Source organism: Triticum aestivum, chromosome 1B (genome assembly GCF_018294505.1).
Source record: "Triticum aestivum cultivar Chinese Spring chromosome 1B, IWGSC CS RefSeq v2.1, whole genome shotgun sequence".
In the NCBI taxonomy this organism is placed as follows: Eukaryota; Viridiplantae; Streptophyta; class Magnoliopsida; order Poales; family Poaceae; genus Triticum; species Triticum aestivum.
The window spans coordinates 253,034,592-253,043,016 of NC_057795.1; the positions used below are offsets into that span (position 1 = coordinate 253,034,592).

The 8,425-nt window shown below is 53.6% G+C and overlaps 1 pseudogene; it reads right to left on the reverse strand.

Moving 5' to 3' along the window:
* Window positions 1-8,154, reverse strand: part of LOC123078116 (uncharacterized) — a 43,856-nt pseudogene extending 35,702 nt beyond the window's left edge.
* Between the last annotated feature and the right edge of the window lie 271 nt (window positions 8,155-8,425).

Genomic DNA, 8,425 nt, shown 5'->3' on the forward strand with positions numbered 1-8,425 from the left:
GATCTTTGCTTTTGGAGCTACATATTTGTATATGATCTGTGAATCATTGAGATGCATTAACATGTTGGTCTTATGTATGGGAATCGTACTAGTTGGTTTTAGTTGCGACGCAAGATCCGAAGTGGCTGATCTTTGCTTTTGGAGCTACATATTTGTATATGATCTGTGAATCATTGAGATGCTTTAACAGTTACTTATTTCTATTCGCTCAGTGTTTACAAGTTACTGATCGATCACTAGCTAGCCTACTAATGCGCTCCTGGCAGTTTTATTTGCGACGCAAGATCCAAAGTGGCAGTTTTTTGAATAAAAATGCCTACCTCTGAAGAAACTGACAAGCTAAACTATCCTACCTACTCGATCCTACATGGATAAATAGCAGATCGCGCACGTACTACCTCCTTTCCGGTTTGTAGGGCTTAATTCAAGAAACGGTCTACTCGATCCTACACGAATAAGTAGCGGATCACACACGTACTAGTACCTCCTTTCCGGTTTGCAGGGCATAATTCAAACCTCTCACCAACCAAGGTACTCCCTCCGTTCGGGTTTATTAGTCCCATGAGCAAAGCAGCAAGACTAAGGCATGGCAATAATTAATGGCATGCAGAAGTTTAAGCCTAATTAATTCCAACGATTTAAGTGGTTGCATGCATGCCCTCGGCTACGACTTGTTGCATGCTGCTCCGCGTACTGGATGCGAGTGATTCTGAGTGACTGCATGCAGCCGGCCGTAATTAAGGCACCTAACTGATGTGAAGAAGATGCGCTTTAATTGTTGCGGGCTTTTTAAATCCATGGAATCATTATTGACAAGGAGGGAGATGATTCGAGCACACTCGATTGACCGTCATGCCGGCGTGCGACCCATATGGGACGGGACGACACGGTCATAATTTCAGTTTCTCTAGTTTCCAACGGCAAGCTGGCGCACTAAGCCATGCCTGCTTATGCATTGAATTCCGATGACCATCGCGCTACCTTCCGCCTATAAGTATTGTTTCCCAGCCTTCTCTTGTGGCACCGTGACCCAACTCGCCATATCCTCATAAGCCCCCACTGTCCCGACGTTGCTCGCCACGTCCGCCATGCCCCCGCCTGTCCGCGGTAGGCGAGGCCGAAGGCGGTCACCGCCGGAACTAGTGTTCGGTTTTTCATCGAAAGGCAGACGGAGGGAGGAGGCATTCTATCTGTCTTTATATGGCAATGCAGAGATCGAGGACTTGTTGGAGCACGACCGCCTGGCGGAGGAGCAGGACTTGTTGGAGCGTGACCGCCTAGCGCAGGAGCAGCGTATCGCCGATTTGCGCCGCCAGCGGGACATGGAGCATTAGCGCACCGACGCTCTGAGTCACGAGCAGAGCGCCCGCAACTGGGCCGACTACGTGGAGGCCGGCGCCCGGCAAATAGCCCTGGAGGCTGTCGGGCACGCACCCGTTCGCGACGCTGATTTTTACTACCAGCTCGTCAAGTGGGTTTCCCGCTTGGAAGCCGAAGCTTCGGTGGACCACGCCGGCATGGAAAAGGACAACACGCGCGAGCAACGCGCCCTATCGCACCTCTGGCAAGTCCGAGGCAAGGCGCAGGACGTCGGTGGTGGTGTTTAGCGTGTACCGCAGATGGCGGCCGACATCATCTAGTTAGCTAAGAGTAAGTTAGTACTTGTATGCTACTAGAGTATTAGTGGGAGTAGGTAGTTAACTTGTCTATGATGGTTGTCAACGTGGAAGTTCAGTATTCTATATGTGGATCAGACCTGTTACTTTGCTCTGAATGTTGAACTTTCCATTTGAACGTATGGAATGGGCTGTTATTTTTTTAAATGGGTTGTATTTGTCCTCCACGGGTTTAGAGGCTGACTTGTGGGCCTACCAAGCTGATGCGTACACAATCAGGAGATGATTGTATGTGGAGAGGATGACAGCAGGGACCCGCAAAGGTCATGGCAGTACGCAAGCAAGTGCCTCCTTATTTCAAGCCAATAAAAAAATGGCTCCTCCTAATGGATTTCTGACATCTGGGTCCCATGCCATTGTCAACGTAGCCAATAAACGAGAGAATTGCACAACGAGCGGCTGACACCAGGGACCCAGCAGCTCGCCCAGTTATTTTTGTTTTGGGTTAATTTGATAAATGTCACTCCAAATCTGGTGTTTCCGAGAAATGCCACTGTAATTTCCAAACTTTGAAAATGCCATTTCTAGTGGCATTTTTTGAAGTTTGGAGTAGCGTTTTTCAAAGTTTGCAAACTGCAGTGGCGTTTTTCAAAGTTTGCAAAAGTTGCAGTGGCATTTTTCAAAGTTTGGAAATTGCAGTGGCATTTTTATGAATCGCCATAATTGGAGTGGCATTTATCTAATTTGTTTTTAAAACGGAAGCAAGGTGTCAACTGGGCTGTGCGGGACACTCTGGCCTGTCTAGACAGCCTTTTCTTTTATGTTTACCACAGACCAACCTAGTAGTTTTTTTTCTTTCTGAAAATGGCTAGCCCAGTTTTTGTGTGATTTGTCAAGTAATTCGCTTTATCAGGCGTGTTGGGCTGCAAATCTTTCAAGACGAGGAGAGCTTCATTCGGCTCGCCGAGAAAATGGCCTATCAGTAATGAGAAATGGGCTATACATTTTTAAAACACATCAAACCGGCAATTAGTTTCAAATATCTTTTTTTCATTTCGAGATTTTAAATTGCATTGATTTTTATGCATGGATAATTTATTGGATTTTATATTGATATACATTTATTTTTAAAATCAGTCTGAATGTGACTCGAAATTTCGGGATTAAAAACAGTTCAGACCGCACCGACATATGCAAAATTTCATATAATTTTTCAACCGTGGCCACAATATGGGTTGTAATTCTAACAAAAAGAATATGGGCTCCAAAAAAACCCCGTAAGAATTAGCAAATGGGCTGTAAATTATTAGAAATAATGGCAGATGGCCTGTATGCTGTTTTTCACAGATTTGAGGCTTTCCTAAAAAAAGGTTGACGCACAAGCAGTGACTATTGGATGTCCATCCAACGGCCGTCGCGCTTCTTCAATCTCTGCTCTTCCTGCTCCAGCCGCTCAAACAAGCGCCGACGAGACTTCCTGCTCCCTCCTCCCCACGGTCGGCTGTGTTGCCGCGCAGACCTCACCGCCCCACCGTACTCCCATCGCTGGCCTAGCCATCCCTCTACTCACCCACACCTGTTGTTATTCTTCGGCGACGGCAGACGAACCAATAAACCCTCGTACAGTCGTACTCCCCTCCGCATGGGAAACAACTGTCGAGTCTTCCCTGGCTCCGTGTCGTTCCCTTCCTAGGCCTCGCCATCGTCCACCGCCCTGGTGCTCTCGGCGTGGCGTGGTCAACATGGTAAACGACCGACATGTATCTGAAGTGGACTGTACGTGGAGAGGCTGACAGCTGGATCCACGACCACACGCAAGGAAATGCCTCCTTATTACGCGCAAAATAATGACTCCTCCACCTGACATCTGGGACCCACCGAAAAGGCCTCTGTATTTCGTGAAAAAATGTTACCGCCGCTGACATCTCAGACCCACCAACTATATCTTTGCACGCAAGGAAGTGCCAACTTATTACGCACAAAAAAATGAATACAACCCCTGCTAGCCGGGACCCAGTATAGTGGGCCTACTAAGTTGACGGGGATGGAGGGCTTTGTCAACTTAGTCAATATGCACGATTCTAGCTCGAGTGACCGTACGATGTCCATCCAATGGCCGTAGTGCTTCTTCAACCTCTGGTCTTCTTGCTCCAGCCACCCAAAGCAGTGCCGGTCGTGCCTCCTGCTCCTGCCTCCCGTGGCCGGCTGTGCTGTCGCAGAGGCCTCACCGCCCCCATACTACTCCCACCGCTGGCCAGGCCATCCCTCCACTCCACTCACCCACACCCCTTGTTATTCTGCGGCGACGGCAGCGCAGCCGAACCAGTGGACCCTCGTACTCCTCTCCGCGTGGGCATCCACTACCGCGTCTTCCCCGGCTCCGCGTCGTCCCCTTCCTAGTCCTCGCCATCGTCCACCACCGTGGTGCTCTCGGTGCGGCGTGGTCAATGTGGTCAACGACCAACTTCCATCCGAAGAGTACTGTACGTGGAGAGGCTGGCAGCTGGGTCCACGGCAGCTGCAAGGAAGTGCCTCCTTATTACGTGGAAAATAATTATTCCTTCACCTGACAGCAGGGACCCATCGGACGGGCCACCAGTATTTCGCGAATAAAACGTTTCCCCCCTGACTGCTGGGACCCACCGGACGGGCCACCGTATTTCGCAAAAAACGTTTACCCCTTGACTGCTGGGACCCACTGGACGGGCCACCGTATTTCGTGAAAAAACATTCCCCCTGCTATCAGCTCGGACCCATCGGAAGTGCCTCCTTATTACGCACAAAAAAAATGAATACTCCCCTGCTAGCTGGGACCCACCATGGTGGGAGGCTGACTTGTGGGCCTACTAAGTTGACTGGGACGGAGGCCTTTGTCAACTTTAGTCAATATGAACGATTCTAGCTCCAGTGACCGTATGATGTCCATCCAACGGCCGTAGTGCGTCTTCAACCTCTGGTCTTCTTGCTCCAGCCGCCCAAAGCAGCGCCGGTCGTGCCGCATGCTCCTGCCTCCTGTGGCCGGCTGTGATGCCGCGGAGGCCTCCCTCTACTCATCCACACCCCCTGTTATTCTGCGGCGACGGCAGCCTCACACCGCAGCCGAACCAGTGAACCCTCGTACTCCTCTCCGCGTGGGAATCCACTGCCGCGTCTTCCCCGGCTCCGTGTCGTCCCCTTCCTAGGCCTCGCCGTCGTCCACCGCCGTGGTGCTCTCGGCACGGTGTGGTCAACATGGTCAACGACCGACTTCCATCGAAAGAGTACTGTACGTGGAGAGGCTGACAGGTGGGTCCATGCCAGCCGGAAGGAAGTGCCTCCTTATTACGCGCAAAATAATTATTCCTCCACCTAACAGTGGGGACCCACCGGACGGGCCACCGTATTTTGCAAGAAAATGTTCCCCCCTGACTGCTGGGACCCACCAGCTACATCTTCGCATGCAAGGAAGTGCGTCCGAAAAAATGATTCACCCCCCTGACTGCTGGGACCCACCAGCTACATCTTCGCACGCAAGGAAGTGCGTCCGGGCAAAAAATAAATAAACGATTCGCCCCCCTGACTGCTGGGACCCACCATCTACATGTTCGCACACAAGGAAGTGCCTGGCAGTCGGGACCCACCTGGTCGAAGCGTACGTAGCGTTGTCATTCTGGTCGCGAATGTGTACGTACATACTGGTGGATGTAGAGGCGCGCACGTGTCATAGTAGAGGCGCGCACGTAGCATGTACACGTACGTACAACGGCCAAGGTGCAAGAATGAAAATACGGCCACGTACGTACATACGGGCGGGGTCTCGAATGCCTACTCGCGCATACATACGGCCAGGGCTCATGTACATGGCTGGGTCGGAACGAAGAAACTGCGTCGTCGTCGTGTTCATGGGGAGGCAAGGGAATGCGTCGTGCTCATCGGGAGGCAACGAAATGCATCGTGTTCATCGGGAGGCAACGGACCACGTGGGAGCCAACCGGCTTGTACGGAACAGGTGATGGAAACGAGGCCTGGCGTACCGCATAACGGAGGAAACGACCTTGTATTCGACCGGCCACGTTCGAAATGGGATCCTGTTCATCGGGAGGGGTCTGGCGTACCGCAAAATAGGGGAAACAGACCTCCTACGGTCGAAACGGGGTCCTATTGATCAGGAGGGGTGTGGTGTACCGCAAAACAGACGAAACAGACTTGTGTTGGAGCGCAAGATCGAAACGGGGGTCCTGTTCATCAGGAGGGATGTGGCGTACCGCAAAACGGGACTCCTCGGGATACTGTTCATCTCCACTGTCGACCTCCTCCAGCCTCCACGGGCTACTGTTCATCCACCGTCGACCTCCTCCAGCCTCCACGGGCTCATGTTCATCCACGGGCTCCTATTCATCCAGCCTCCACCGCGCGCTACTCCACCGGCTACTGTTCAACCACCCCTCTCCACGGGCTCCTGTTCAACCACCCCTCCACGGGCTACTGTTCATCCACTCCTCCACCATCTACTATTCATCCAGCCCTCACGGGGTCGTCCTATTCATCCAGCCCTCCACGGGGTCCTGTTCATCCAGCCCCAACTGGCTCGATCGATCGGGGTCCTGTTCATCCAGAGGCAACGCCACAGGGTCCTGTTCATCCACCCCCATCGCTCACTGTTCATCCACCCCCCCGCAACGCTCACTGTTCATCCAGAGGCAGCATCTATCGGCTTCAGTTAGCAGCAGTAGCGAAGGAATCGCTCGATCGGGTTTAGTTACCAACCATCGATCGATCGCTCAGGTTCAGTAACGCGTAGCCTGCAGTGCAATCGCTCGGGTTCAGTTAGAGCCCAACGCCTCGGTCGGGTTCAGTTAGAGTCAATGCCTCACACACACACGCGTACGTGTAGGAGAGAAACGCGCATCGCTCGGCCCCCGACCACCCACCGTAACTGGGCCTTCTTCACAGGTATCGGCCTTGCTTCATATCGCCAGATGAGGTCCCCGCCTTGCGCCACCCTTGACCACCATTGACGGCGACCAGAAACTAGGACAACGCCAATGGGGAAAAGGGGACGCCAATGGTTCCCCCGACGACCACGGGTCCTCTGCCGGGAGCAGGCCTTGCGGCACCTCCCCGGCAGAGGGCCTACCTCCAAGGAACACCTTGCTCCGCGTGCCACGGGGAGGAGCCTGGGTCCCATCCCCTCTCCTGTAGCCCCCAGTGCCCTCCTCCTGAGGGGAGGGAGGTTGCAGCACTGGGGCAGCCATCCGCTACAGCGACTTGGACTTCCTGCGACCCATGGTTAGCATAAGCTTACTCCTGAGGAATTAGAGGTACCCGATAACTGCTGCCACTGGTGCGGTTGTCGAGGCTTCCTTGGGGTTCCTGAAAGGGCTCGGCTTCTGGCATCTCTTCCTATGACGCCCGGGTAATTGAGCTACAGTAACTCGTAATGATGCCATGTCACCCCAGTTACTATTGACAAATCTCGCGTTAGTTCAAAATGATTCGAATTGAATTAGAGGCAAACAACAAAAGTTTTTAAAATATTAAATTAAAGTGTTCAAAGTGTGCAAATAAATGCTAAGGTATTTATGGTCAGGGAACCATGCTTTTATAAAAAAACCTAAATACATAAAATGAATTAAAATAGAAAAGAGAATTAAATAAAAGAAAAGGAAAATACAAGACAGAAAACAAAAGATAAAAGAAGAGAACTCCCCTGGCCATCTGGGCCAGACGACCCAGCCGGCCAGCCCATCTGGCCCTAACCGGCCCAGCCCCACTCCCTTAACCACCCACTAAGACCGAACCCTAACCCCTATCCACCCCACTCGCTGCCCATGACCCCCTCTCTCTCGGTCGCTCCTCTCCCCCTCCCCCGATCCGATCTGGGGGGATCGAACCCCCCAGCGCCCGAGGCCGATGTCCCTGACGCCGCCCCAACGGCCGCGCCCCGCCACCCGGTGCTGCCCGACGCCGCTTGCCGTTGCCCGCCGACGCCGTTGCTCGTCGCCTCCCTAACCCCGTCGCTGGTGCCGTCCTGGACCGCCGTCCCCGCTCGCCGGAACCACGCCGCCACGACTCCGTTGCCGCCCGTCGTCCCCAACTCCTCCTCGACCCCCATTGCCCCGGACCCTACTCCCCGCAGTGAGCACCACACCTCCCTCCTTCTTCCCTTTTGCCTCCGCCCTCGCGCGTCGCTAAGCTCGTCGCGGCCCCGCTCTCTCCCCGTGCTCCTCTCCATCTTGCACCACTCGCGCGCCTCGGCCGCACTGGCCGCGCACCGCGCCATACCTTGCCCGCGCTCCGCCTCACCCCACCGCTCTCTGTCCGTGCTTGTCCTTGGCCGCGACGGAGCTCTTTGCTCCTGCCGCGTGCTCCTCCTACCTTGGCCGGTCGCGCTCGCAGCCGTTCGGTGCCGCCGCCCCTGTTGCTCCGGCCAAGCCACCCCGCGACCACTGTCGCGGCTCCCGCAGGGTTGCAGCCGCTGTTGCGCCGTCTCCAGCCACCGCCGATGCCTCCACCGCCCGTCCTCGCCGCCTTTTCGCCGTACTGCTCCGGCCGCCATCGAGGCCAGCGCCCCCTGGTGGCCTCGGGCCTACACGCCCGACGCCCGTAACCGCGCCCGGGTGCCCGATGCCTAGTGCCCGTTAAGGCCCCTGGACCATTGACAATAGGGCCCCACTCCCTGAGAACGTTTAAAAAAAAGAATTAGAAAAATATTAATTAATTAATTAATCAATTAGATAATTAATTAACTTAATTTGATTTGTTAATTAACCTGATTAACTTTGATTAGATAACCTAATGATTAATTAACTAGTTAATTAGGTTTAGTT